The following is a 27913-nucleotide window of genomic DNA, read 5'->3' as shown; positions in this document are numbered from 1 at the left end:
TTATTTTATTTTTTAAAAAGATTTATTTATTTTTATATATGGAGAAGAGAAGCGACATAGAGGAAGATCTTCTGTCCATTGATTCACTCCCCAAGTGACTGCTACAGCTGGTGCTGCATTGATCCGAAGCCAGGAGCCAGGAACTTCTTCCAGGTCGCCCATGCTGTTGCAGGGTCCCAAGGCTGTGGCCATCCTGGACGGCTTTCCCAGACCACAAGCAGGGAGCTGGATGGGAAGTTGTGTGGGATGCTAGCATGGTAGATAGCAAGTTAATATGTTACACCACAATATAAACCCCACAAACATTTTAATAAGAAAGAGAAGTATTGCCTCATAGTGAATAATTATAGCAATTGGACGACAATTTGGAAAGTAAATTAATATTAACTGTATACTACATACTAGTCAGAGTGCTGAGTGGTTTAATCTTTACAAAATTCCTATGGTATTAAACTTATGTTGTTATAGATGAGATTATTAGAATCAGAAACTATTTTCCCAAAGACAATGGAAGAAAAGGGAACATAAATGCGTATTTCCCATCGCAAAAGCATCCAAATGTTCATCAACAGATACACTGTAGTCTACTAAACTAAAATACTTGGTGATGAATATAACCACATGAATAAATGGCAACCAGTTCTTGCTAAGTGAATACAGTCACCATGAAAAACCATGAAACAACTATTTGGGGCTGGGTGTGGTAGCCTAGTGGCTAAAGTCTTTGCTTTGTATACACCAGAAACTCATATGGGTACCAGTTTGTGTCCTGGTGGCCCCACTTGCCATCCAGCTTCCTGCTTGTGGCCTGGGAAAGCAGTCCAGGATGGCCCAAAGCACTGGGACCCTGCATCTGCGTGGGAGATCTGGAAGAAGCTCCTGGCTCCTGGTTTCAGATCAGCTCAACTTTGGCCATTGTCGCCATTTGGGAAGTGAACCAGCAGATGGAAGATCTTTCTCTTTGTCTCTTCTCCTCTCTGCATATCTGTCTTTCCAATAAAACAAATTTCTTTTTGAAAAAAAAAACCAACTATTTGCCATTTTAATTACATGATATTCTAAAAATATCAAAGTAATATGTGACAAAGTTAATCATGATTGCTTAGGCAGAAGGAAGCAGGGAAACTTTGAATGTTATGAGTGTCTTTATTATCCTAATTGTGGTCCAGATTTCACAGGCACATACTTATATTAAAAATGAACATTGCACAATTTGCACTCATACTGTATGATAATTCAATTAACTAGCAAAGCAAAAATTTTAAAAGTTGATTTAGCAATTCCTTCCCAAATTTGTTTTGCATCCATCTTCATTTTTAGGTGCATGCATGAGGGAAATATCCTAAAATACTATCTAATTGAGACTAAAATAGTTCTTGGTAAGTATACAATGAACGTTTGAAATAATCAAAGATAAAATCTTATTTTCTTGAAAAATCATCTTCTAGAAAGTTGGCAGTTGCTTTGGAGACTTAACCATGCATATTACTCAAGAGGCTAACACTGTGAGGACTCATGTTTGTAATACTGGTGGAGGGAATCACTGAGCTGACACCACTGTCTTTGACCAAGGCCCATCAAACCACTACATTTACATAGGCCAGCTGTGTGCCATTTATAGGACATGTTGCTTCCGCAGCATCTGCATGCATTTCAGTGTTAAATAACAATTTGCACTTGTGTATTGATTTTGCTTTCAACCCATAATTTGCCTTACTGATGGGTTACGTTCAGAAGGCTGGATTACTCGAAAAGCCTCTAATCTGGTTTCCCTGACGCTGTGCTCCTGGGGACAAAATATAGTTTGCATTATGACCTTCTGTCTTCTTCACATCTTTCCATCAAGCTGATCTCTCCTCTTCCATTGGTTAATGGCATTTCTCTTCTTAATCTTTCTAGCCTCTATCCATCAGTCTTCCATTCTAACATGTTGTTGACACTCCTCTGTACTTCACTTGCTTCCTAGTTCAGCTTGCCCTGTCCAGTGACCTCCCCTTAACCACAGGAAATATATTCTAAGACCCACTCCACCACGTGGTTTTCCCACACGGGATAGTATTGAACCCCAAATAGGAGCTTCTTCTGGGTCTCCCATGCAGGTGAAGGGTCTGAGGGCTTTGTGAAATCCTCTCCTGCTTTCCCAAGCAACAAGTAGAAAGCTGAATGGGAAGCAGGGCCACTGGGATCAGAATCAGTGCTCACATGGGATCCTGGCACGCGCAAGGTGAGAACTTTAGCCGCTAGGCTACCACGCTTAGCACAGTATCTTGTTTTATTATACTATTCCTTCTTGTGATGCTGTGAATGATCCCATGCCTATGTGATGAACTCAAGTCAGGTGAATGATGTAACCGTTGAGAGGCAGTGTTACTTGGCTTCACAAGAATTACCTCTGAATAAATGTTGCTATACAATGAGAAATGATCTGCTCACAAAGGTGGCACTTAGTGACCAAAAGCCTGGCAGTGTATACGGTGGGAATCTACAAAGGGATGATTTACATCCCAGTCAGATGGCATGCAATTTAAAACCCATGAGTTACTGTTTTGTGACCATCAAGAATAGAATCAAACTTAAAAATTCTGAACTGCCTATCTAGGGAAATTTCCACTTAACAAATTTGGACCACAGTTGACTGTGAATAAATGAAACCATGCAAAATGAAATGAAACCATGGATACGGAGGGATGACTGTGTTTTGCAATAGCATTCACTCATTATGTCATAGTTGTTTTCAATTTTTAAATATTTAAAGGTTTTTAATTTGGAAAAGCATCATATTACTCTGAAAGAATGAAAAAAAACCTTCAAATCTTAAAGATTACTATTAGTAATGATAACATTTTTTCCCTCACCAAATTCCCTAGATTTGGTAAGGGCAAAAGAGAAATCAGTAACTAAAGGAGAGAGACAGGATGAATGAGTATGTGTGTGTGTGTGGGGGGGGGGTGGGTGTGTGTTAGAGAGGGTTGGTGGCAGGGAACAGGAATGGGCAGTCGGCCCAGCAGTGAAGATGCCCTTGCCCATGTCAGAGTGAATGGATATAAAATCCACATCTCATTCCCAAGTTCTAGTTTCCTCTTAATGCAAGCCCTGGGAGGCAGAGGTGCTGGACACTATGTGAGAGACATGCACCGCAATCCTCTCCTCGAGGCTCTGGTACAGCCATGGACATCACAGGCATTTAAAGAACAAATAAAAACAAAGCCATTTCCTAACTTTATTTATCTATGTATCTATCTATCTATGTATCTATCTATCTATCTATCTATCTATCTATCTATCTATCTATCTATCTATCTATCTATCTTAGTAACAAACTGAGAGTTGAGTTGTGCCTAGATAAAGTGAGGAGGAAGGCCTGGAACTCAAGGAGGCTGGAAAAGGACAGGATCTCTCAGAGAAGGCCATACTGCAGCTGAGAGGGAGTCAGTGGGCATTTCAGGACAAAGCTCTGCAAAACTAAGGTGTATAGATGCCTGGAAGGTATCAAAACGTGCCACAAAAAGAAAATATACTACCAAGGAAGTTCAAGGCTAAATGTCATGTCTATTTCTTGGGATTCCTGCTGGCATCTGATTGAACTAACTAATCAAACGTGCAACCTTTTATTATCCAACCAGTGTCACAAAAGGCTGGACTTTATGCTACTGAAAGAGAATATGGAAAGATGACTTTCCCATCCTGCCATTAGCACCATACACATGTCTTTTCTTTTTGAACTAAGAATTAAGATGATTACAATGGAAGCAAGCACCCAGTACATCACAGAGGAAGAACAGGAGGCTGAAGAGAGAATGAAGGAAATGGCAACCTGATAGGGCAAAAATAACAGCTGATATTCTTATGCAAGCAAAACTTGAAGGTTCAGAGGTGATTTCCTTCCATTCAGCCAGAAAGTCTCAAATCAATTAAGGCCGTTTCAAGGCTATGTGCTTCAAATTGTGTTTGATTCCCACATAAATATCTTCATCCATTCTTTTTTCAATTCCCTATCTCACCTCCCCGGTCCCACCAAACACACCTTAATACTTTTTTCTCTTACTAATGGCACCTGATGCTGCTCTTCAAATGTGAGCCGCCAAAGTCTCCCCTGCAGTACCCAAGCAGGGACGTCTCATAGAAGAAAATGGAATTTCTGAGATTTCCTTATTCATCCTTATGTACAACCTTTAAATGCCTGACTCCACTCACTGAATCCCCTTGCTGTAAATGGGAAAATGAGATCTGGATACTTAGCACAGTGTCACATATTAGACTTCCACGAACCCTCAAGGAATCCCATAAGTGTCACATGGAAGATTCTTCCGGGCTACAAAGGAGAGATATTGTGGAAGAAAAGAGTGTGGATCAGATTGTTCTATTTATTCCCTTAAGTAAATTTAAGATAAGATAAACCTCAGGGACTGAAGATTAAGTATTACCATTGAATTCCAGCAAATTGTGCCTCCCTCCTGCAGATAAGTGATATGGGGGCCTGCCATTGTTTTTGAAATTTTATGAATAAGCTTCTGAAGGAAAAAAAAAACAATTTGCAAAGTTATCTCACCCTTGACTCAAACAAAACAATAGAAAACAAAACTCCATGAGAATAAGCATTTGGAGTAATATCTAGGAGGCCTGCACCCTGTATCAGAGTGACTGGGTTTGAAGCCCAGCTTCGCTTGTGATCCATATTCCTGCTAATGTGTCTTCTGGTAGGCAGTTAGTGATTTTTCAAGCATCTGGGTTCCTGACACCTACATGAAGACCAGGACTGAGTTCTAGGCTTGTAATTTTGCCCTGAGCATGCTGTAGCTATTGCAAAAATTTAGGACTTATATAAGAAGATGAAAGCTGTCTCTCCCATTCTGCTTTCCAAATTAAATAAAAATAAATATTTTTTAAAGAAATCCTCACACCTGATAATCTTTGTTTTCCACAATTAAAGATAGCTATACTTTCAGGAACATCGATATCAGTTTCAAGCATATTCCCAAGGCAATAAAAAAGTCTACTTTGGTGAATATTTCTATATTATTAGTCCAAATATATTCACAGGGTTTTTACATTGTATTCTGTTGTTAAACTCATGCTTTCTTTCCTTATTGACCCTTCATTTCCTAGATACAGTAATTTTAAAATCAGTAATATTTGTTTATTCTTATTTCTGTGTAACTTAGCAACACCAGACATGTTGTTAACCGCAAGTCACATCCACATCAGGTTTATCTGATCTACATGTTCGTTCAGTATTCCGTCTGTTCTTCCATCCACTCATAATCATTGTCATTATCCTTTTTATTAGATTATGTTAGAAAAAATGTCAATGCCTTGTACACTTATGTTTTTACAGGAGGCCCTCAGAGTATTTGTTAATGACTAATGAAAATATTTTAGAACTGACACATTTTGCATTTGTCTAAGATAAGAATTGATTTTATAAAATGCTCCAAAAAAAAAAAAAACTCTTGATTAGAAATCGAAATGTAAGTCACTTAACACTGGCTTCACAAATTTTCTAAACTTCCTGATTTCTTATGTGTACTCACAGGAGCGAGAATATCTTGTGATGTTGCACTAGTTCCACTTTCAACCATTTTTTAAAAAAAACAGGAAGCCATGATGAGAAGGCACTTCCTAAGAGCCACATAAACTTCGGCTATGAGTAACAGACTTGTCTGAGTGGTGTTTCGGACTTAATTTCCCTATTCATATTGCAAATAGCCAAATAGTCAAATAGCAGCAAAGATGATATTTCATCTAATCATCAATTTCATAGCTGTTCTGACAGTTACTTTTTTTGTACTTTGTTAATTATGCTAAGGCTCAGCAGCTTGCCCTGAGTTGGGAAGTGACTTTTGACATATCTTTCAATCAGCAGCATTAAAAGTAAACATAGCTGAGAAATTTGTAAGTTAGGACAAACTTTTTGGGCTCTATCAGAAGGCTCAGTGCTATAGATCAGAGAAAATTGGAGCTCAGGGAAATCGACCTTCTTCCCCTAAATACCATAGGCTGTTCAGAATAGTACCATGACAGCACAAGAGTCTGCATTTCCAATAACTATGATCTAGTCCTAGATCTCCAAGTCAAGGGAAGACCATGCAAAAATAAATTTTAAGGAATTTTGGCAAGGATTAGGAAGATCACATAATAGAATGCATCCAAATAACATAAGTCTCTTATTTATTTTTTAAATGTACATTTCATTTTATGACACAGTTTCATAGACTCTGGGATTCCACCGACCCCTCTCCATGCCCTCCCCTCATGGTGGATTCCTCCACATTGTTGCAGTAGTACAGTTCAAATCCAGTCTCTTATTTACAACATTTTCTATGATGAGTCTGGTGTGGTGACATAGGAAGCTAATCCTAAACCTGTGGTGCCTGTATCCCATATGGGTGCTGGCTCAGGTTCCAGCTGCTCCACTACTGATCCAGCGGCCTGCTAAATGGCCTGCAAAAGCAGCAGAGGATGGTTCAAATCCTTGTGCCTCCATACTCACATGGGAAACTGTGAAGAAGCTCTTGGCTCCCAGATTTAGATGGGGAAATTTCAACCCTTTATCAATCATTTGGGGGAGTGAAACAGTATATGGAAGATATCTCTGTTTCTCTCCAGCCCTCTTTCTCTGTAATTATAACCTTCAAGTAAACTAAGTAAAAATTCAAATATATATATATATTTATAAATATATATTTATATACATATAAGGTCTACTAATGAAAGAGGAGAGATCAAAAGAGGTTTGTTAAGGATATAAATGAAAAACAAAAATGTAAACTCATTGGTGTAATACATAGCATATTAGCAAAGCAGTATCAATGGGAAAGTGTAATTGACCAAGCTCATTTTTTATTTATTTATATACATATGTCATCTTGAACATGTTTCTAAAGGAAAATGAGCAATATGTATTTCACAAGTCATTAAAGGCTAATTACAGTGATGTTTTTCTTTTCTTCTGAAGCTAATATCAAAGTATATTCAGAGATCCACATAAATGATAAAAAATGTAAAGACTGCAATATTTCCATTTCAGAATAGCTCTTATGCTTAGTTCTTACTTTCTTGAAAAGACCATGACCTTCCCCACTCATGGTTTGGCCAAGTTATTGTCTCCCTCAAGTTTCAGATTTCTTTAAGTATTTATATTGTTTCTCCAAATAGAATGTCTTTCTTGTAACTCGGGGATTGCCATGGACAGTTTAGTATAGTAAATCTTCTCCAAGGTAAAAAAACAAAATTGCATGTACCACCCCCGCCCTAGGAAATTCCTATTTCATAGCATTAAGCACAGATTTTTGCAGTGAGCCAAGAGGATTGTCTATGACCACTGGACTCCAATCTGCATAAGTGTGCCGTCCATTCATTCATGGTGAAATCACCCATTCCTTCCTTTGCTTAAATGAGAAGAGCTATTTCTCCATGCCTACAAAGAACACAGAGAATTTCATGGACAAATATTATTTCTTTGAGAAATAAATGCTTTTATCCCCTAGAAAGATCTTTTACTGATCTGTGGTAGAACAAATCTGTTTGTTCTCCTATGAAAATGACTTGTGGCCATGGTATTTCCAGCAATGTGTAGCACAACCTTCATGTCACACTTTTGTGACAGGTCAGTAATTAGCTTGCATTACAATTGTTTGTCATCTTTACCACAGCAGCCATTTACCAAAACAACATTTTGATTTCACTTTCCTTGCAGTTAATTTTCCTTTTCTTCTTATTCCTGTGGCTTCTACATCTCTATTAAGTCTAATTTCCCCAGACCACTCTCACAAGCTGAGAGAATGCAATAAAACCTTGTTTCAAAAATGTCAAATATAATGAGAAAGGAAGATTATAGTACAGGAATTTGACCATAGCTCCCTATTGGGTAACATTGTCTTTGATTGGGCAGGTGATATATAAAATGATATATAAAATGTGATAATAAGGTTTTGCATTTATTTAACTTATATCAGAGAACCTGGGGGATAGGCTTCATTTCCTGATAAAGTCTGACAACTCAGCTTCATGGGTAAGTTCTAATACAGTTAATGACATTGCATGTGTCCTTTCTAAGTGGTGAAATACAAGTAGAACACACACACACACACACACACACACACACACACACATTTAAAGATTTACTTCAATTGGAAAGGCAGATTTACAGAGAGTACAGACAGAGAGAAAGGTCTTCCATCTGCTACTTTACTCCCCAGTTGGCTGGCCATAATGGCCAGAGCTGAGCTGATCCTTAGCCAGGAACCAGGAGTTTCTCCCAGGTTTGCCACACAGATGTAGCGTCCCAAATACTTGGATCCTCTGCTTTTCCAGGCCATATGCAGGAAGCTGGATTGGAAATGGAGTAGCCTAGACACAAACTGGCATCAATATGAGAAGCTGGTACTTGGAGGTGGGGGATTAGCCAGTTAAGCCATTTCACACTAACCCTAGTAGAATATATTTTGATAATAAAATTAGTCCCAAGAATATCTGCATGGTTGGCCATCATGATCTTTTTAGGCCATACAAAGCTTGGTGCCATTTTGGATGCCCTGGCATCTTAGACTTAACTTTTTACAAATTGGCTATGTCCCAGAGATTCCACAAAAATTAAGAGCATTTCAGTAGAATTTGAGGCAAGCATGTTGCCCTACCATGGAATCTGGAGGTAGTGCCAGACAGAATAGAACTGGACAATTCAGGTGAAGGTGATGTTAGGTTTGGATGTTGTTTGGTAACACAATCTCAAACGATAGAAGAAGTAAATCAAGAACAGTGCTAAGATCACAATATTTATGGAATACAGGAGTGGATACCTATATCCAAATGATGAGGTGTCGTGGCTAGGTGAAGGTTAAGGAAAGCTGGCTGGAGTAGGAGGGCCTTGTCACTCATATTACAGAATCTGGGTTTATCTTAGAGATCCAAAGAAAATTTGGTCTCTTTGTTGTAGATATCATCCTTTCCCAACAGACTTGATGAAAAGACATCCACACGAATTGATCACCAGCCAAAGAGGTTGTGAAAAGAATACGTACTGCAATATTATCATGACATGCTGTTCAATTTATTGTAAATCAGAATAAATATAACAGTATTTCCTTATAAATACTGATCTTATAATAAGTGCACCCTGGTAACTTATAAAACTCTTCCACACTTTTGAAAATGTAACCCTTAACATTCAGGTACAAATTTAATGCTTCTGATTGATAATACAGTGACAGGTTGAAGCCTTTAATGGAAAAAGGTGCCAAGGTGCAATTGCATTTCATGCTGAAAACAGAAAATGGGTCGAATAAGTAAAACTGCTTCTAAAATGTTCTTTGATGATTAAGCAGGTGGTACAAAACTGAAAAGCAAATAGGGAGAAACTGCCTGTGCTACTGTGATTACATTTAGGGAGTGTAAGAGATTTTATGAAATGGCAATCTTCTTAGACACAGAGGAGAGCCATAAGGGGCATAAGTAATGCAATCTGCTTTCTGTTTCCTCTGTCAGTTCTGACCTAATGTAGCAAGAAATGTTGAGCTGCTTTCTGCCTCTTGCGTACAAGTATCAATTAAGGGAAAACTGGGTGACTATCTTAGGGCACTGAGGATAAAATGTCATTTAAGGAGAAAACATCAGATATAAAACAAGTTACTCAGAAGCGAGACTGTTAGAAATAACTGGCAAAATAAAGTGGATGTGAGACATTCTCAGAGACAGGTCTAATTTTCTAATCTTTGTTGTAAGAGCAGCAAGTGCAAAATGTACATTTTGACCTGTAATTGCTTCAGTTTCCTGAGATTATTTGTACTATGGTGTTTTCTCTTAAAGAGCTTGACTCACAAAGTCCTTTTATCATTAAATCTCATTCATTGGCTGATGTTTTAGTAGGCTTCTATCTATATGTCGGCTCACTCAGAGTTCAAATATGGGGAAGTTATACATTGGGTAACTAGCACTCAACAGTAATGAAAAACAATCATGAGTTGACAATAGTTAGTGATGACATTTGTTTTACTTGAAAAATTAGTTGGTATGTTTAAGTACTTCCCTAATGTTCTAGTCTTTACAACTCTGAACTGCTTGGGTTGGAATTCACTGCCAAATGATGTCTCTGAGGACTGGACTGTGAGGCTGTAAACCACAGTTGTGAATGACAATGTCTACAGCACCACTTAAGCATCACTTAAGCATTTTTTGACGCACAAATGGGCAAGATACATGAAATCATGCTCGGGATTACTAGCCATCAGGTAAATGCCAATAAGAATCACAGCGAGGCTTCAGATCCCCAGTTACAATGGCTTTCATGCAGGAATCAAAAAAGTAATAAATGCTGGCAGGGATGTAAGGACAAATGTATCCTAACACACTCTTTGTGGGAGTGTAAACAAGTACAACCATCATGGAAGATGGCAAATTCATCAGAAAGCTGAAAATAGATGTACCATCTGACTGAGTCATTCTACTCTTGAGAATTTACGCAAAGGAAATGAAACCAGTATATGAGTTATTTGTATTCCCATGTTAACTGGCACTCAATTCACAATAGGTAAGCTATGTAATCAGCCTGGATATCCATCAATGGGTAACTGGATAAGAAAATGTCTTTATGTACACTATGGACTACTACTCAGCCATAAAAATCAATGACTTCCTATCTTTAGCAACAACATGGGTATAATTAGAAACTATTATGCTTGTGAAATAAAAGTTCCAAAAAGCTAAATGTCATGTTTTCTCTCATATATTATAGCTAATCTAGAATAATGTGTATATTTTTATATATGAAATGGGCATCTTGTAATTTGACTATTGTTTTATTCTGGTTCATATTCCTATGGAACTGTTGTGTTCCTGTTTTTGTATTAGATCTATGGTTACAAAGTGTGAGCTGAAATATGTTTTGTAAAAATTGAAGAAAAAAGAAAGGATGGCTAAGGGATTCTAAGATATTCTAGGTATTCTAAGGTATATATATATTCTAAGGTATATATATATATATATATATTCTAAGGTATTCTAAGATACCTAGAATAATATGTATGGGATAGATGAAATCCATTCTCTATATCAATGAAAGTTAATAATCAAAACTGAACATTTCACTTAATGCATTTAAAATCAATTATTCCATATTTATAAGTGAAATAGATTTTAAAAAGCTTCTCTGTAGGGATCTGTGCATGTGTGTTAGGTGTACATGGTTGTGCTTGTGTATATCCTTCAATTAGCTGTCACAAACTGAATACATTTATTCTCAGCCAAACTGAACATACAATACTATCAGAATTCCAGAAGTTCCCTGCAGCTCTGGCCTGGTCTACTTGCTCTTAGTCTTACCCCACCAAAGGTGACCATAATTCTGTGATCTTAGATTGGCCTACTTTTGAACTCTGTATAAATGTGTTACACAGACACCTCTTTGATACATATCCCCAACTTGTGCATTGGCAGATTTCATGTGTAGTGGCGTGTATGTGCATACACATATGGTTGTAATTTGAAATTATTAACACCCAAGTGTATATATCTCTTTTTATCTACCCTGAAACAGTGCCTCCCTATTGGTATAGAAGTTCTGGTCCATTTCAGGTATCATGCTGTACAAAAATGTCATTCAAAACCCAGTTTAATATATTCACCATGACTTGTAAAATAAACGTCTTACTAATGGTGACATTAGGCAGTAAGAGAAAGTTTGTACTTTCAATTAAGAAATGAACCCAATAATGAGAACTAGACAGATAAAATAAGGACTTAAATGAAGAGTTACACTTAAATGAATGTGTTTTCAGAAGATAATTTCATGCTATAACCAATCTCTATATAATTACTGGAATTTATTGAATACATAGAAGTTATTTGGATGGCTTGAATGCTCTCTAATCAATACACTCTATTTTAGCTTCCTTAGAGCCAGCTATAAATTTAAGAAGAGGTGGAAAACAAGCAGATTACCAACCAACAGACAATATTGTTGAACCTGGTCAGTGATTTAGAATGTGCTCAATAAGGTTTCAGTTGAAAAATAAAGATTTGTTCTTTAAAAAAGAAAGGAAAGACAAAGCAGATCCATGTGTTTTCTCTTGAAAAACTCAAGACATGTGATTCAAGAGTACCAGCCACCTGGAAGTGGAATCCCTAGGGCAAGTTTTCAATGAGCCCCATGTCCTCTCCTACCCAAAGTCCCATCTAGTTTGGAGGTATTCTGTTGCCAATCACCTCTAAGAACACTGCTTCTTTGATGTAAAGGGTGAGTTGGATTTGTGCTGTCTACCAGGCCGATATAATTTTTAATAACTTTATTATTCTTAAATCAATGAGTAGTCTTGAAAATTGGACTGTGTTGCTTTAGAAAGAGGTTTGTTAGGCATTAGAAACACGTTATTTATTTTTAAAATTTTCTTAACATGACTCACTTAGAGAATAAGGAGTCCTGCTGTTGCTCAACAAGTTCCCCTTTAGCCACTTTTCTTTTTCTGATGTACTTTACTGTTCCTATGCTCACACGTATTACCTTCTGTTGTCTGTTTGAGCCTGCATCTCTTTTCAAATTGACTGTAAGTTCCATGAAGTCTAACTTTGTATCAGTTAATGTTGTCTGTATTGCACTTAGAACTTGTATTTCAGACAAAAAGAAACTGTCTGAATTCCTCTGGCTATAATTCATCCAGTACCATGGCATTTTCAACAGGGTCAGGGCTGTAAGGATGCTTAGAATGATTCTATCTCCAGTCATTTCCTTCTCAGACTTTTTTCCAGGAATCCCACACTTTTGTCCCATAGATCACTCACATTACCATCTTACCACTGTAAGACAAAGTGGAATTAAAGTCAATGACTGCCACTATGCTTTTTGAGTTGCTTCATATGATAAATATGAATTGTTCAGAATTAAAAAGAATATTTAGTGAAAACACATCTTGAGCTGCTGGAAATAAAATTTCCATATCAATGAAAAATTGATCAACAAATGAGGAAAAAGTTAGCTCTTCAATTCCCCCCTGGCAACACTCTACTCCTCCACACAGTTGTATTGAGGAAATGAGACTAATAGCAAGAAATTGCTTTTGATGTGTTTTGTAATCTTATCGTAATACACAGAATTGAAATAAACCGAAATTATCCCAGCATGCTTTTTATATCATAGGGAAGGTGAAAGTAATGGTCTCCATTTTATTCAAGACAACTGCTGTTTTCAACAGTAGCATTGTTACTGTTATCACTGCATTCAACCTTTTCACAGCAATTGGTTTGTGCCACACACTAGGCAGTGTTCTTTACATTCATTATTTCCATTTTTCATTCTGAGAAACTTTCTCCATTTTATAGATGAGGAAACTAGGCTCATAAAGCAGTACAGCTCAGGGTTACATTTCGTTTTTCCTGAATTTTCAGGCTGGTTTTTAAATAATTTTACCATATCCATAAGGAAGAAAGAATTTCCAGATTAGAATATGAGAAAAGCATGTTTTAATGCTTACAGCAGAAACATGTTTCAGTCTTGTGTGTGTCCCCTCATATAATTCAATTTCTCAATTCTTTATTATTTTCTATTATATCTATTTTTTAAAAGATTTACTTATTCTTACTGGAAAATCAGATATATGGAAAGACAGAGAGAAGGATCTTCCGTCCGATGATTTACTCCCCAGGTGGCCAGCTCTGACCCGAAACCAGGAGCCAGGAACCTCTTCAAGGTCTTCTACATGAGTGCAGGGTTCCAAGGCTTTGGTCCATCCTTGACTGCTCTCCCAGGCAAAAGCAGGGAGCTAGATGGGAAGCCAGAACACAAACTGACACCCATATGGGATCCCGGCACATGCAGCTGAAGACTTCAGCCACTAGGCTACCATGCTTAGCTCATCTGCTATATCTATTAAAGCATCCTGCTTTTTTTACTGGCTTGCCAGAAATATCAAGTAAAATAATGTGTGTAAACTCACATTAAATAATATGAATATAGTATAAATAGATGGGAAGACATTTTTGCTTTTATCTATTAACTCAAACTCATCAATCAAATCCAGGGCATAAACTCAGTCTGTAAATGTGAGACAAAGACATAAGAGAAACAACATGAACATAAATAAGACGTCTTTGCTATAATCTTGGCAAGGCACAAGAGATAATCAGTTAGTGACTATGAAAATGACAATGGAGAGAAGGGAATGGATGCCACTAGAGAAGAAAACGATTGAGTGTTTAGAATAAGTATTATAGAGGAATCCATGGAGATTTGATTTCATGAACAGAATCGTCAAGTGAAATTAGAAGGATGAGAAGAGTTCTGTGAAGTTGCTTGTTTAGTTTGGGACATACTCAGTTTGAAATGCTGCTCATGGGATCCCATTGAAGAAGTACCAATCAACAATCAGAAAAGAGGAATAATTTTGAGATAGACGCCAAGGATATACTTGGAAATTAAAGCCACGTTTTAATGGGATTAAGTGGTAAAATGAGTAAGAATGTCAAAGGCATATTGTGAGATGATGTGCTAAAAATGAGCTATTCAGTAAAAACATAAGCAACATATACAATTAAAATTTTTCTGTTAATCGAATATACAATCAATGCAGCACTGTTAATGAAGTGTTTTACATTTTCTTTATTTATACAAAGTCTTCAAAAACATGGTGTTTATTTTACATTTAATTCAGAGTAGCCATATTGGAAATGCTCAATAGCCACTTGTAGCTTGTTGCCACCATTGGAAACACTGTTGACTTAGGAAGGAATCTGAGATTTAAGGACTGAGGGGAGACAGAGGTCTGAAAGAGAGAGAAAAAAAGTGAAACTGCATGGCAGAAACTAAGAGAAAAGGATGTTTCCTTTATCAAATGTTTAATACTCCTCAACATGAAGCAATTTATGCAGAAAACAATAAATATGTCTCCTAAAGGTGGCATTGTTTTAGACAACAAGCAAAGTAGGGTCTTCCTAGAGCATTGTGGACTCCACAGACTCATGAACTCATTTTTAACATGGTCTAACTGGGGATGCTTAGCAGTCTTTGGAATGGTAGCATGGCATAATGAAAGGAACATGAATGTTATATTACTCAGATCTGTTTAACTACCAAGATCCAATCCTCCCAATAACTCTATGAATTAGAGCATTTATTTTTTTTTCTTTTTTCTTTAAGATTTATTTATTTATTTTATTGTAAAGTCAGATATACAGAGAGGAAGAGAGACAGACAGAAAGATCTTCCATCCAATAATTCACTCCCTAAGTGACTGTGCTGATCCGAAGTCAGGAGCCAGGAACTTCCTACAGGTCTCCCACATGGCTGCAGGGTCCCAAGACTTTGGGCCATCCTTGACTGCTTTCCCAGGCCACAAGCAGGGAGCTGAATGGGAAGAGGGGCTTTTGGGATAAGAACCAGTGCCCATATGGAATCCCAGTGCATTGAAGGCAAGGACTTTAGCCGTGAGGCCACTGCACCGGGCCCTGAGTATTTAATTTCTTAACATTAGCTTCTTTAGTTCTCAAAAAGGGAATATTAACTCATTTATAGAATTTTTCTGCATACATTTTGCTTTAGGTATGTGAAATATCCAGCCTATCACTTGAAAAATATCATAGCTAATGATTATTAACAATCCTATTCTAATAATTTATATTGACAAATGTCACAAACAACTGTAAGCACCTTGAGGATATGGAAATATTTTCTATCTTAGGTAATATCGCAATATCAGCACAGTTTTCACAATTCTGATTAGGTAAATCACATACATTTCCGTGCCACTCCCCCACAAAACACATCATACACACATAACCTGCCTCCTTCAGGGGAACTACCAAAGTATAAGAGATGGTACATTATTCAGCCTTTCATTTCTGTCACACAAGTAAGTTACGTCTGAAACAAGTAAGTTCTTAAAGAGGAACAGATTATTTAACTCACAGTTTGGAGGAGGCTCAAGTCCAAGATTGGCCAGAACCCATTAGCTTGGCCTCTGATGAGGGCAATAAATGGCAAAGTCAGGGGACATGCACAGAAAGCAACATAGTAAACCAGGAACCAACAGCAGCAGACAAATTCAGATTTTATAAGTACCCTCTTCTGAGAATTCCTTTCTTAAGGAATGTTCCAAAAGGCCTTAAGAATTAAGATCTCCACTTAAACACTGCAATTGGAGTAAGTCTGACTTTTTTAGCACCATTAATTTTTGACATCTCCATGAGTTTGGGGGTCAAATTGCATTCAAACTGTACAGGCAGTATACCAAGGCTCTGATTACCCGAGTGCGCCAGTGAAAATAGCAAAAAGACGATAGTGGAACTCACAGCTCAGTGCCTGCTCCTTAAAATTCCAACACAAGTTAGCCAAGATAGAAAGACACATGAACAGAAGCAGAAATTTCCCTTCATTCATCATCTGATTTCCTGAGCACATTTACCTTTTGCAGTTCTTTTAGAAACATGTCCTGTTCTGACAGTAAGCTTGGAATTACATCAGTAAAGAATAGAACAAAAAGTTCTGTGCATTCCAGCACATGAATGTAAACATACAATTATTCAATTTTTATATAACAATTTTAGTAAAAGAGCTTAAATTTTAAAGATTTATTTTTTATTATTTTTTTATTGGAAAGGCGGATATACAGAGAGGAGAGACAGAGAGGAAGATCTTCCGTCCTATGATTCACTCCCCAAGTGAGCCGCAACGGTCGATGCTATGCGGGTCCGAAGCCAGGAGCCTCTTCCGGGTCTCCCACGCGGGTGCAGGGTCCCAAAGCTTTGGGCCGTCCTCGACTGCTTTCCCAGGCCACAGGCAGGGAGCTGGAAGGGAAGCAGGGCTGCTGGGATAGAACCGGCGCCCATATGGGATCCCGGGCGTGCAAGGCGAGGACTTACCCATTGCGCCACTGCGCCGGGCCCAAGAGCTTAAATTTTAAACACTTTAAAGGTGGCTGAGATTTTCTACCATTTTGTAACAATATGTTTTGAGCCAGTGGGTTATTTGTTCTGATATTCAGACAGGCACTCTAGGATAACAGTCACAAAATTGCAAGCCAACTCTCAGCTTATATAACATGTACTACATACAGTACAGTTTCAAATATGCTTGTAGTTTCTCTTCTCTTAAATCGCTTCATTATCTAAACTTGGACAAGTCACAAAGCCAGAAAGTCTTTCCTGATTCTAAAATACATAGTCAACTTCTATGCAATTTATTCTTTCACAACACATATATGTATTTATTATTTATTATGTATTTATCATTTCCCTAGACTTGTCACCATTTCTACCTTTTGAGATAACATAAACATTTGAAAAACAGCATTTTCCTACCTGTTTCATTTGACTATCTCTACTTTGAAATAAGAGTGAACTGTTGAGTGTGTAACTTGGTACAAAATTTGACATCATTAAAATTTCACATATTGGATTCTATTGACTAAATAGGCTTTGGCAGCATGTGTTGGGGAAAAACACAGAACAAATAGAAGTAAAAATAGATAAAGATGGAAAGCTCTATATGTCTGAGAAAGAAAAGACATAATTTCATGAGAGCCATTATTAAAAAAAGAATGTAAAAATAATAATAATAGCTGAATCTATAGTTTACAGGCTCTTTATATGGCTTGAGGTTTGAAGTAAGGGGTGATGGGAAAGAGTAAAACCGACTTTAATTCTTAGATTACTGTCTTGAATTAGCTGGAGGAATGGTGGTGCCATAAAGTAAGGAAGGAAAACCAATGGTAAGGCAGGGATCAGGTGAGGGATCTGCAAGTGCTTTACTTTAAAAACTATAGGGAAAGTTGTATGCAGTTCATTAATTCAGTCTGGATTTCTACTCCTCTAGTCTTAACTCTTGTGTTTTCAGTTAGTGACTATGTGATCTTAATTTGCAACAAAATAATATATTAATAATGGGTGAGTGTGGGGTATGTAAAACTTTGCACTCTAAATTAAAAATTATCTTGCAAATTTAAAATTATTGAAAAATGGGTCCAGTGTGGTGGTCTAATGGCTAAAGTCCTTGCCTTGAACATGCCAGAATCCTATATGGGCGTAGGCTCTTATCCCATCTTCCCATCCAGCTGCACTTCCCATCCAGCTCCTTGCTTGTGGCCTGGAAAAGCGGTCAAGGATGGCCCAAAGGCTCGGAACCCTGCACATATATGGGAGACCCAGAAGAGGCTCCTGGCTCATGGCTTCGGATTGGCTCAGCTCCAGCTGTTGCAGCCGCTTGAGGAATGAATCATCGGACTGAAGATCTTTCTCTCTGTCTCTCATCCTCTCTGTATATCTGACTTTCCAATTAAAAAAAAAATAAATCCTTAAGAAAAAAATTCAGAAATAAGACAGCCATTAAAAATTAAAAATGAATATATCATTTTGATGTCTCTGAAACATTCAAGTGGAGATGAAGAGTAGGCACCAGCATATATAGTTTGAGTGCTAAAAAGAATCTGATCTTGAGATTAATTAGCACATAAATGGTATTTTAAGTCATCAAAGTAAGTGAAATCACAGAGTAATAAACTTAAAACAACTGAGATTCGGAGAAACTGAAATCCAAAGACTAAATTTAAGAGAGTCCAGAATTTAGAGGATGAGGAAAAATTAGAAAAAATTCAGAGCATTCAGTTAGTTTGGAGGAAAAAATGAGAAAATCAAACATCTCAGACAACAAAATAAAAGAGAAATTCAACAACATCAAATCCCTTTTAGATAGTGAATACCATGAAAATGCATAAATGGACACTGCAGCCAATAAAGGAAAACCATTAGAAATCTGTCAGTTGCATATACTCTAATATTTCTATGGAAGTGAATTTATATGTACAAGATTTAGCTTTAAGTTTTTAATTTGTACATTCTTAAATAGTTAAAATATTAAATACTAGATAACATCCAATTCTTCATCTTTTTAGTAGTATTTAGGACAACTCAGGATACTTATTTAGAGTTCGAAATTATTTATGGAATGTAATTGAGTAGGGCTAACATCTACTGAAAAGGGGAAACAGTCTATTTCAAAATACATAGTTGTATGCTGTACCACTGATATGTTCAATTTAAAAATGTATGTATTTATTTATTTATTTGAAAGTTAGTATAAGAGAGATAGAAACAGAGAGAGAATGTGATAGAAATCTTGGGCTGGCAGGGCTGAAGTCAGGAACCATTTTCCCCCAGGTCTCCCAAATAGATGGTATGGATCCCAACACTTGGGCATATCCCACTGCTTTCCAAGGTTATTAGCAGGGAGCTGATTTAGAAGAAGAGCAGCAAGTACTCAAACTGGCACCCACCTGTGATGCTACCAGTGCAGGTGATGGCTAAACCCTCACTATCCACAGTACATGTTCCAAGGTCAAATTTTCTAATCAAATTTCATCCAGCTTTTGGAATCTAGAAAATACTGTCATCATATGAGCTTTCCTACTGTTTTAGAAAGATAAAAACTGTAAGGTGGGAATTCCCTCAACTTCTTTGCACTCTATCTTACCTACAGCCAATTCATTTATATTCACGCTCATTAAAGTGCTCTTCCTCTGTTGAAGGTTATTTGTATACTTAAGCTAGTGATTATACCCATCTGCCTTAGTCTCCTCTGAGACCTGCTGGGTGTCTGGATGTATTTTCTTCATTTGCATTCCTTCTCCTTTCCTTCGCTTGAACAGTCATATTTCACCTCCCTTTCAGCTGCTGCCTATTTCTATCTTATAATACAAATGCTATCCCTAGTTCCTTATTTCATTTTTTTCCCCCCAGAGCTCTAACCTCACTAATATTTTTCATTCCTGTTAAGAAGATAAATTTGTGGTTAAAAAAAAAACTACACTTGCAGATTTTTAATCTTTAAAAAACACTAACCTTAATCATAAGAACAGATATACCTAATAATATTATGATATAAAATTTCATACAAAATGGCAAAACATGACAAGTTTGGCAATACAATCTGTCTGAAAATGTGGAGCTTCCACCATAATTTTATTAAGTGCTGCTGATAGTTCAATAAGAAACAACCAAGTGAAGGATGCTTTGAAAATACTATTGAAAAGTTGTATCCCTTGCTTCATAAACAAATACTAGTTGTGGGACTTTATTCTCTTTTTCAAGGAGACTTCATTCTGTGTACTTTTGTAAATATACATAATTGCATGAAAATATCATATAAAAGATACGATGGCTCTTTAGAAGGGCTTTGATACACACATATAATGAAATATTGTATGGCTATAAAACAACATTAAAAATTTCTTATGAAACTGTCTCCAAGAACACATCTAAAAGAAAAAACAAACAAACAAAACCAGGGATCCGGTATTGTGCTGTATTGGGTAAACCCACCACCTTCAGTGCTAGTGTCTCACAGAAGTGCAGTTTCAAGCCCTGACCTCTCTTCTTCCCTTTCTGTTCCCAGCTAAAGGCCTGGGAAAGAAGCAGATCACACAAGAGCTTGGGCTGCTGCTCCCATGTGTGAGACTGATGGAGTTCTAGGATCCTGGTTTCAGCCTGACGCAGCTCTGGCTGTTGCAAGCATTTGGGTGGGTGAAACTGCAAATGGAAGATTCCCTGGCTCTTTGATTTTCAAATAAATGTATCAATATTTTAAAATAAATAACAACCTGGAAAGCAACATATAGTTATTCTATCTCCAGTAAACAAGGAGGATACATATATAATATATACATATGCACATATGTATATATGTATATATATTCATATGTATGAGTGTATCAGTGGATCCTTTTGGCATCAAGGAGATAAAGGAGTTTTAAAAATAAATTAAGTGTAATTTTCTTTTGAGTGAATGCAAAATTAATGGGGTAGTTAGAAAGAGGAGTAAGAGAAATATTTTTACTGAATATTTTATATTTATGTTTGATTTTCATTTTTAATCTACTCTATCACCTATTTTGAAATTAAGAACAAGCAGAAAGTACATACATAAAATATTATTAGAACCTGTATAAGAACTTCAGGTACCTGGCTAGGTATATCACGCAACCCTCATTGAGTACCTTTCTTCAATGTTTATTAGCATCTGGGCTAACCAAACCAGGGAGAATTTAACTTAGTAGTGAAGAAAACGGAAGAAACCATCCATCTGGCTATTGGGGAAATTGTCAGAATGCAAAAGTCTGGACATTAGTTGTACATGTTCCCTAGCTGAAATTCATTCTTACTGTCTATAGCCCTGAGTCACAATCTGGGGAGCAGGCCCAGCCTTCCGTTAGAATCTTAGATTTTCTTTCCGGCCTCACTTTCCCTTTCTGTAAGACCAGCTTAAAATGAAAACAATCAAACAAACAACAACAACAACAAAACACTGGACAGTTCACTTATTCTTGGAAATTCTTTGATTTTGTTCCTTCACATATTTTGTCTTCTTTCTTTTCTTCTTCTTTTTCTTCCTCTTCTTCTTTTTTACAATGTTTCTCATCTCCCTAGTGCTATATTTCTCTAAACAGGATCACAAAAAATTTCAAAACTGTCCTGAATTCCCTAATGTGATATGACAAAACGGCACAACACTTATGAAATATTATAACTTCTGGTCTGGCACAGAAAAAAAAAGCAGGTATAAAAAATGCTACATGAAGTTTACATCTTTTTTATGGTAGCTAACAATATTATTTGCTACATGATTGTTAATAGCCATATGACAGTATACACTATTATAAGAAAAATGTAAGGGGTTTTCATCCATTGAGTAAATACTGAAAAAAATTTTTTTAATCCAGTTTAATTAAGACTTAGCTTTCATTAAGACCTACATTTAAACTAATACTATGTTTCTGTTTGATTGTAGAGGTCTAACCTCAAAGAGGTTACAAACTAAGAATTTGAACTGTAACTAGGTTTGTCTCTGTAGTGTAATTGTGTAAGATTTGCCTATGCAAAAATATAGTGTCAGGCATCTATGTAGCAGCTCAGAATATTAAGCCTCCATCTGCAAGCCAGCATCCCAAATCAATGGAGGTTGGAGTCCCTTGTTCTGTTCTTCCAATCTAGCTCCTTGTTTGTGTGTCTAGGAAAGCAGCAGAAGATAATCCTAATCTTTGATCATCGGCACTTATGTAGGAGTCTTGGCTGGAATTCCATGATCCTAGCTTCCCACGTGGACTAGCCCCATACACTGTGACCATTTAGGGAGTGACCCAGCTGACAGAAGAACTCCCTGTCTAGCCATCTCTGTAACTTAATCTTTTCCAAATAAGTAATTTTTTAGATGCAGTCACTTTTTTTCTAGGAAAGAATTTCAATATCTGTCTTATGGAATCCTTCTTTTCAGGTAAGGGTTGATGAAGAACAAGAATTTGTACTACTCATTTTAAGAGTGGGCCTGCACTGGCAGCCTAGTGGCTAAAATGCTCAGCATGCATGGGCCAGGGCCTCATATGAATGTTGGTTTGTGTCCCTGCCACCCTGCTTCCCAACTAGCTCCCTGCTTGTGGCTTAGGAAAGCAGTTGAAAACATCCCAAAGCCTTGGGATCCTGCATCTCTGTGGGAGACCCACAAAAGTCTCCTGCCTCCTGGCTTCAGATCAGCTCAGCTCAGGTCACTGTGGCCACTTGGGGAGTGAATCATCGGATAGAAGATGTTCCTCTCTGCATATCTGAGTTTACAATTAAAAAAAAAATAAATCTTAAGACCTGGTCACACAGGCTTGCTGGGCCAAAATTCATCAGCACTTCAGTGATGATCCAGTGACCCACTCAGTCCAATCAGATCCAAATCTGAGACGTGTCGGGGGAGGGAGTTTGGGAAACAACATCCACAGGGACACAGAACTCCAAGCAGGGTTGACCAAAAGTGATCTTCACCAAGACACATGATAATCAAGCTCTCTTCAATCAATCACAAGGAAGATTCTTAAATGTGTACGTGAAAACATCAACTGACATATAAAGGAATATCAATTAAACTTACAGGAGACCTCTCCCAGGAAACTCTACAGGCAAGAAGAGATGGAGTGACATATTCCAGATTCTAAATGCAAAAAATTGTCATCCCAGGATAATGTGCCCTGCAAAACTTTCCTTTGTCTTTGAAAATAAAATGAAATTATTCCACAGCAAAAAAAAGTTAAAAGAATTTGCCTCTTCCAAACCTGTCATACAAATGATACTTAAAGATGTTCTCTTGACAGAAAAAAGGAATAGTGCCCACCAAAACCAAAGGCAAATGCAAAGAACATCCAGTAAAATGACAACAGCAAACTAAATCAATGAACAACCCATTGCTAAAATGACAGGACCAAATTACCACCTATTTGTATTAACCGTGAATGTAAATGGCTTAAACTCATCAATCAAGCATCATAGATTAGTACCCTGGATTAAAAAACACAATCCATCTATTTGTTGCCTACAGGAGACATATTTCACCAACAAAGATCTGTGGAAAATATATCTCATGGATTTTGATTGTTTTTGCTAATTTTATATCTTCAAAACACTTTCTCATTAAGTACTTCAATGACTCATAGATCACACAGTAGCATAATTTTCTTCAAAAATGCTGTTGTTGATTTCTTTTTTTTTTCTTCCTGTTGATTTTGTTTTGTGGTTTTTTATTTAAGGGGATGTATAGTAACTGTGTAATGGAGACTATCATATCCAGATGTGAGGAAACAATACACTATGCATCTCTAATTCTAGACAAAAATGGACTCCCAATGACGCTGTTTCCACTATCTTGGCAATAGGATGCTGGACTCTCTGGCATTGTACTTGCCAGCAATGATGCAGAAAGGACTGGGTATGAAGAACTATAGTAGTATTGATATAGGGGAACTGAGTGAGGGGGAGGAAATTGGGGAGGAGGATAGGGAAATCCCAGGGCCTGTCAAACTGTATCATAAAATGATAATAATAAAAAGAAGTAAAAATTTTTTAAAAAGACTACTACAACAACAGCAGCAAAATAGAAAGTATCTACACTATGTCCTCCGTTCTCTTAGTATGCATTCTCTTTGACAGATTCAAGAAAGATCAATGGAAAGTATATCTCTTGGATTTTGATTTATTTTTTAGTTTCACCTCTTCAAAATACTATCTCATGAAAAACAAAAACCAAAAATTATTCTTCTGTCACCCAGAGTTTAGGACATTAAATATTTTCTCACACATCTGTAAAGCAATAATGATTATGTCAAATATGCTGTGTTTGGAAATGAAAAATGTTAAAATGTAGTGGGATTACTTTTCACTTGCTGAAATACACATGAATATCTCTTTAGGAATATCTTAGAAAAATGACGTATCATTGTGATGCATCCTATATATGAAACACATTAAGAGTCCTGTGGTTTTGAAAGTCAATGTAAAGGGTTTTTTAAATGCACTAATTTGACAGTGACAGAGAGTGTTGCAGAGTGACAGAGATACAAAGGACTAGAATACTACTATCTGCTCAATCACTTGCCAAATGCCTACAAAAGCAGAGACTAGGCCAGGCGGAAGCCAAGAACCAGGAAATTGTTCCAGGTCTCCCCCGCATGTGGTAGGAATCCAAGAATGTGTGCCATCACCTGCTGTCTCGCAGGTGTACTCTAAGTAACCTGGACCCCAGGCTCCAGCAGGATTCACTTCCTGACACTTCAGCTTGGAGTGAGGGGATCCCAGGTGGCAGTCACACAACATCTGTGTTTAAATACCAGGCAGGATCCCTGGTGAACAAAAGTCTTTTGGTCACAAAATATCTCCTGCCATCTCTGTTTGCCATGGCATTGGTCTCCTCACTTGAGGCTGGAATCTTCCATATTTCACTGTTCTTTTATATCTTATCTTCTGAGAAAGCAGCGTAGATTCTGCTAGAAGGAGAAGGGGCAGGTGGCAGGAAGTCAATGATCTATAGCCTTCTCTTATAGGTAGGGATGATCTTTGTTAGAAAATGGAATATGTAAATTTTAAAGTGGATGGGAATGTGCAAGAAGGAGCAGGATGAGGTCTATCTATTTAATAACCAAGAACACAGATGCTGAATGAGTAACAGAAAATCCTGCTCCAGAACTGATCATGCAAAAGGATGCCAAGGTCTAAGGGCAGATCTTTTTGAATTTTGCTTAAAGTTGGCCCCGAATGGAAAGTATGATGTTTTCGTAACAAGCCATATTTGAGAAGGCTTTCCAAGTAAAATCTTGTATATTGTTATCATCATATCTTATTTTTAATTTATCCACTTAATATGTTTAAGTGCCTAGTAATTGATAACTCATTTGCACTGAATTTCTTAAGTTATGGTTTGTACAGTCAAGAGAGTATGTGATACAGGTTTTAAAAACAAATTCTGAGAATGTCTTTATTTGCCTGTAGTCTTTACTTTTTGCTCTCTTCATATTCCTGCCAAACTTTTAAATTCAATTTTTATTTCACACTTCCTTCATAAAATACTTATATTTTTTGATTTGTCAGCTTTGCAAGAAACTATTCCTGTTTTACACAGAAATTTGTCTTCAAAATTACTGAACAGCTTTAGAAATTTTGTGGACTTTTCTTCAATACCAGATGCTTATCTGCTTATCTGGTATCCATTCTTGCTAATGTGTAAGTGCTCCATATGTTTATTCATGAAATTCTCTTTGATAATAAAATAACGCAATAACATATCAACCACAATTATCTGAACTATAAAGCTTCTATAGATGCAGGAGTTCTGAAGCACAATATTGGAGACAGATTTAAATAACGTTTCCATTGTGAGGAAATGCAAGAAGTTGGAATGCTAATCAGAATATCAAAGCAAACACATATTACAAGGATCTTCTTACACATTAACAATAAAATAATATATTGAAGACTGAGTCCTTATCTCTGATAATTTTAATAGTCAACAAGTAGCTATCTTCAGTATTGACAGTTGAAGAGATCTTAAAATGGAGTGTTATGATGCCTAATAATTTCCTGCTAAATTGACCATGTAAAAAAATTTATATGTGTCCTTCAATATAAAGCAATAAAAGAAAAGAAAATTGTTGCCACTTATCAACCCTGCAACCATTTTTTTAATAACACAAAAAGTCAGTATTGTGGGGACCATCACTTCTCCTATCCAACAACACAATAAAAATAATATAAAGGACAAGTGCATCATATCCTGGATTTTATTAAAATTCTTGCAGAAATCATAAGTCAGGTTTATTTTTGGCATTTTCTCTGAAATTACCAATATTTTGACAATGTCCACACATATTTTTTAAGACACAAAGAAATTCTGCAAAAGCAACAAGTCAGTGGGAGATACCTTGTGAGTTTACAATGAATAAATTTTAGGGCTTATTGTTTTGTAATACCTCAAAGGAAGAAAATGACAACATTACTTAAGTGACAAAAATCTCTAATTTGTCTCTTTTCTTCAACGAAGCAGGCTATGACTTATCTACTAAATACAGAGCTGTGTTTATAAATAACAAAAGCAGTGGCTTTATACCCTAAGTCTTAGATATAATTTAGGAAAAAAATTAAGAATCATGATTGAAAGTATTCTTTCACAATTTTAAATCCCTCGCTTTGTAATGGCTATTAAGCTACGTATTTTAGAATCCTTTTAAAGAAAATTTTTAATGCTAGTCTAAATGCACTGCCCTGAGATTATCTTTCTTCCTGAAATTCAAGATATTTCTTATTGTTATAAAGCACTGGTTTCTCTTTTGTTATCTGCATCTTGAATAATGTATATTTTAGCAAACACAATCAGCTAAAGTTGTGCATTTTTAAAAGCACTTTCTAGCTAAACTATACCTATTCAGACTTAAACATTGTAGTGTGAAATCTTAACAAATGATTCTAGTATTTCAGTTAGAGGACTTCAGAATTTGACAGCTGCAAATACCCACAGCATAAAAACAACATTCTTTTCCACACCAAAAGCAAAAAGCTAGTATTTTCATAACAGGTGAAAGCATCACATTTTGTCGAAGTGCTTCTATACTCACACCAAGATGGAGGATAATCTGCTAAACATTTTCAAGTTTAAATTTCACATACAAGATGTTAAAGCTTACCTTGTCTCAGCGAGGACTCGCTATTGAAACTGTCATCAACTTCTAACTGTTAATGACTCTTTCAACAAAAACGGAAAACAGTAAAGTCACATGTCGTAAGAGTAGGCCTGTGTTGGATGCTGTTTAATTTCAGTACTAGAGGAAAAAAAAAAAAAGGCGGGGTAAGAAAGAGCACAAAACTCTTAAATAAAACCACTTCCTGGGTAGATGCAGTTAACCACACATTACTTGATTTGAAGAAGTTACCTTTTATAGACAACAAGATTGTTATTTTTCAACGCGATTATCAATTTTCAGACATTACATATTTATATAGGCTTCATCAATTTTGATTGAATGGGGAAAATTTGTAATTGCAGCTTCAGCAAGGGGAGAAGCCCGCTGCTAAGGTCTGAGGGAACTTCCTCTTTCTCTGCCTTCTAGCAAGAGCTTAAAAACTAAATCTCTACCAGCCTGGGTAAGAGGTCGGGCATGTTCACCTGCTTTCTGCAGGCTCTGCACACAAACTCGGGACGCAGAGCAGCTGCCTGCTACTCACAACTGGCCTTGCTGTTTTACTCCAAGAAGGACCCACTGGGAACTGCTCTGCTTCACAAGTTCACAGGGTGTGGGTAGGTTGCATCAGAACCTCTGAGAATAGCCCAGGGCCCCAGTGCTTACCCAGCACCTCTTTACATGGTTACTCTGTTGCCCAAATTAGTCAGTAAAGGCAGGAGTCAAACCCTCCCTGCTCTGGCATTAGTTTGGCTCTGGCTCTCACACGGTTATCTTGTCAACCTGTTTCCCCAGCAGTTCTGAAATCTGTTGAGGTGAACTTCTGCTCCACTTGAGTGGTTCTTCATGTGGCCTGATTGAAAAAAAAAAAAAAAACCCTAAAATAAAGAACCCAAAGTGTGTTATTGTGTCATGCTGCTGAATGCACTTCCATGTCAAATTTCAACCAAACCAGGGCATAT

General features: G+C 36.9%; 1 protein-coding gene across 3 annotated transcripts in view; it reads right to left on the bottom strand.

The window, feature by feature from the left end:
* ARHGAP15 (Rho GTPase activating protein 15) overlaps positions 1 to 27088 on the bottom strand; it is a 616474-nt gene extending 589386 nt beyond the window's left edge. The window contains exon 1 of one of the 3 annotated variants that reach the window (XM_040971526.1): positions 26958 to 27088. The gene's annotated coding sequence lies outside the window, so the exon portion shown is untranslated. Of the gene's footprint in view, positions 1 to 7333; positions 7425 to 26957 lie in introns of those variants that run through there. The other 2 variants (XM_040971524.1, XM_040971525.1) reach the window with 2 other exon arrangements.
* Between the last annotated feature and the right edge of the window lie 825 nt (positions 27089 to 27913).

Source organism: Ochotona curzoniae, unplaced genomic scaffold (assembly GCF_017591425.1).
Source record: "Ochotona curzoniae isolate NIBS_2020 unplaced genomic scaffold, NIBS_Ocur_1.0 contig_2210, whole genome shotgun sequence".
In the NCBI taxonomy this organism is placed as follows: domain Eukaryota; kingdom Metazoa; phylum Chordata; class Mammalia; order Lagomorpha; family Ochotonidae; genus Ochotona; species Ochotona curzoniae.
Note: the sequence above shows the minus strand (reverse complement) of the source record. Positions and strands in the feature narration are given on the sequence as shown.